Source organism: Phyllostomus hastatus, unplaced genomic scaffold (genome assembly GCF_019186645.2).
Source record: "Phyllostomus hastatus isolate PE091 unplaced genomic scaffold, TTU_PhHast_1.1 phas_contig_40, whole genome shotgun sequence".
In the NCBI taxonomy this organism is placed as follows: Eukaryota; Metazoa; Chordata; class Mammalia; order Chiroptera; family Phyllostomidae; genus Phyllostomus; species Phyllostomus hastatus.
Genome location: NW_025333872.1, coordinates 90,989,156 through 90,992,307, shown reverse-complemented (window position 1 = coordinate 90,992,307; position 3,152 = coordinate 90,989,156). Strand labels below are relative to the sequence as shown.

Genomic DNA, 3,152 nt, shown 5'->3' with positions numbered 1-3,152 from the left:
TTGGGGTTTTTCTAACTTATTAATTTTGGCTTCTTAGCTCATTTATTTCTATTGCATCTTTCTAAAAAAAATTAAAACCCTTAAAATATGTGAAGCTCATAATCGTGCATGGAGTACAATTTTGCCTGATCACGATGCTGACTCCCAGGTCTGTGCTGGATTCTCCCAGCCAGAGCTCGGCACCTGCACCCTGTCCCCGGTGACTTTGGAACCAGCTGGGGAAGAGACAAGGAATAATTCCACTGACAGCCTTGGAATAAGAATCAAGAAATGCCAGTGTAACGCCATTTAAGGTGGTTCTGCCATAACGCTACGGAGGAAAACATCACGATCAAAAACATGTTATATTACATTGCTATTACAATGTCTGAAGTGGTTGATGTCACTGTTTGAAAGTATGGTCATTTTAAAATTCAGCTCTTTTCGTTTGAAACAAGAAGTTTATTTAAACAACAAGAATGTTGACTTGAAGGGAAAATTACCTAGCATTCACTTCTTTTAGAGTAATTTATCCCTACCTAAAGACGGATTGCCCTATGTGTAACAGCTACGTACAAACAAGTTACAAAATTGTCCTTGGCTTTAAAATGAAAAAATGAAGAACATTAAAATTATCTAATCAAACAAGGTATGCAAGGATTTTTGTGTTGTTCTTTTCTGTTCTTGTTGTTAAACAGCGAGAGCAAAATAACTTACAGGAATGTAAAGATAAGAGCCAAATGAGCATGCCACTAGTGAAGAAAGAGGGAGTCTTCGCAGAACCAGTGTTCTTCCCCATCCCATCTTCGCTGGATGTCCATCAAAACATACCATTGGCCATTTACTTTAAAAAATGCAAATGCTTGTGCACATACATCAGTTACTTTACGTACAATAAAGAAATGGGGACAGGGAAAACGGAAGCATAGAGAAAACTACACTGTAGTATCAGGAAGTGGTGGAACCAAATTGCAGTTTTCTAACTGAGAATGTCTTCTTGATCTGGAGAAACAGAGCTCTGGAGTAAAGTAGCATGTTCCCTTCTTAGTAGACACGCGCCGTCTGCTGCTGGAACACATTCATCGTATCTTCATCCCCCACGTCCAGCTGTGCAGGTGTGTCTGTTCCTTGATTGGCTGCCCATCAGATCGGAATCTAATCTGCCTCATTGACAAATCCTGGGTTTCACAATGGGCTCTCAGTGGTTTCCTAAGTGGTGTGTGCTTCCTAATCTTCAACTGCACCACAGAACCATCCTGCCCTGCCACCTTCAAATTAATATGATCCTTGTTCTCAGTCTTGACTCCTTCCTTGGGCTTTTCATCAGCCATGGTGAGCTCGGAGCCTCTCCTCAGCTGCCACTTCACAAAAGAGGTGCTGCATCCACACTGAAAGAGACTAACATTCAGTTTTCATTTCATAAATGTTTGCTACATTGCGTAACCCTGTTGATCATTTCCTTCTTATCAGCCATAGTTTCCTCGCAGTTTATATGGCACATACTCGTACTGAATTTATTGTTTCTTGTTAAAATCTTTCAATCTGAGTCCTGCAGCTAGGGACTTGTATGCTCACTGGGTTTTATAAAGACATAATATTGTAGTTCAAATGTTTATCCATTTCAGTCTAACCCAATATCTTGTCATAGCATTTCTCTTGATACTACTGTAAACTTTGAAAGAGAAAAGGGTTTTGCACGATGCTAAATATCATTCCCCAAAACTTTTTGAGGGCTTAATATGTCACAAAATGTGCATTAGAAAGGTGTTGAGTGAATCAAAAGAACAACTGTATTTCAACAATAAGGATCAAATCAGTACCTTTCCCTAGAAAACTGCTATTGATTGGTGCTTCATCTTAGCTGTCTGCAGTTGGATGACCATGATTGACAGGCCATGGGACAGCCTATCATAAAATACACGAGCAAAGGGCATTTGTCATGTACTTTGAAAACCCAGACCTCTTGAGAAAATTTTAGGTCCATAATGCTTCAGATATAGTGAGATTTCACAAAAGAAACATTATCCTTTTCCATCTTTGTATTCTTTAAAAATACTAGAGGGAAGCAGGAATTTCACGAAGAAAGCTAAGAAATGAGGAACGATTGTTCTTGGTGATTTCTCTAGTGATTATGATGAATAACTGCAAGTGAGTTAATAAACTACAACTGAGATTTTAGAAAAGTGAGGAATAAAGGAAACACTCAAGTGATCAAATAACATATAGAGACTATCTGGATTGTCTTCTCCTGAACAGTAAATTTTAGTTGAAAATTAGAGCTACAAGAGGATTTCTAAGGAATTTTATTCATCAACTTTAAAGAAAAAATCAGTAGATCTCAAAAAAATGCATTTTCTTATGAAGTAGAAAAAAATAAACTGAAAAATAGGAAAAGGTTGGTAAAAACCTTGACAAACATCATTGAAATGGAACAAATTAATGTGAAAGACAAATGCCATATGATCTCACCTTTAACAGGAACCTAATCAACAAAACAAGCAAAATATAACCAAAGACACTGAAATTGAGAAGAGGCTTTGTTAATTTGTTTGAATTCAGTTTATTTGCTCATTCTATCTGCCTTTGTATGGAGGAGCTAACCACGGTAACCAGTATTTCTGAAGCATGTTTTACAGCAAAACTGGTTGATGGACTAGGAGTTTGAAATCATTTTTGAAAGCTTACTGCTCAATATTTTCAAAAGACTGAACATTTCAATTCCAACCCATTTTTTTGGTAATGAGCATTTCAAGAACAATTTTCCCCTCGGGAAAAATTAATCCCACAAAACTAAGGAAGAAATGACTGTATGGTGCCATGGTCATGATATTACACATTGATTTCAAATAAATGCTACTGTCAATAAGGTTTCTTGGCCTGTTCGCCACTGTTTTTGCTGGAATGAGTGTCAACAGCACGCCTTACACAGAGGCTGTATGATTTTTAACTCAATATGCACATCGGTTGGCACACATTCTAACTGTCATTAAATTCACAGTCTAACAAGGATCTGTTATTTATATGGCTAGTTTATTAAAACGTATGATTGCGTGTCACATTGCCTGTCACTCGCTTTCTCCTTTCAACTGTGTCAACAATAATGATAAATACAGAAAAAGAGCATTAGTAATCAATGTTAGAACATTAAGGATCCGTTCTGTGTTTCTTGAGTA

At 37.3% G+C, this 3,152-nt stretch overlaps 1 pseudogene; it reads right to left on the bottom strand.

Moving 5' to 3' along the window:
• Window positions 1-1,023: 1,023 nt before the first annotated feature.
• On the bottom strand, window positions 1,024-1,310 carry LOC123822059 (annotated as a pseudogene).
• Window positions 1,311-3,152: the final 1,842 nt, after the last annotated feature.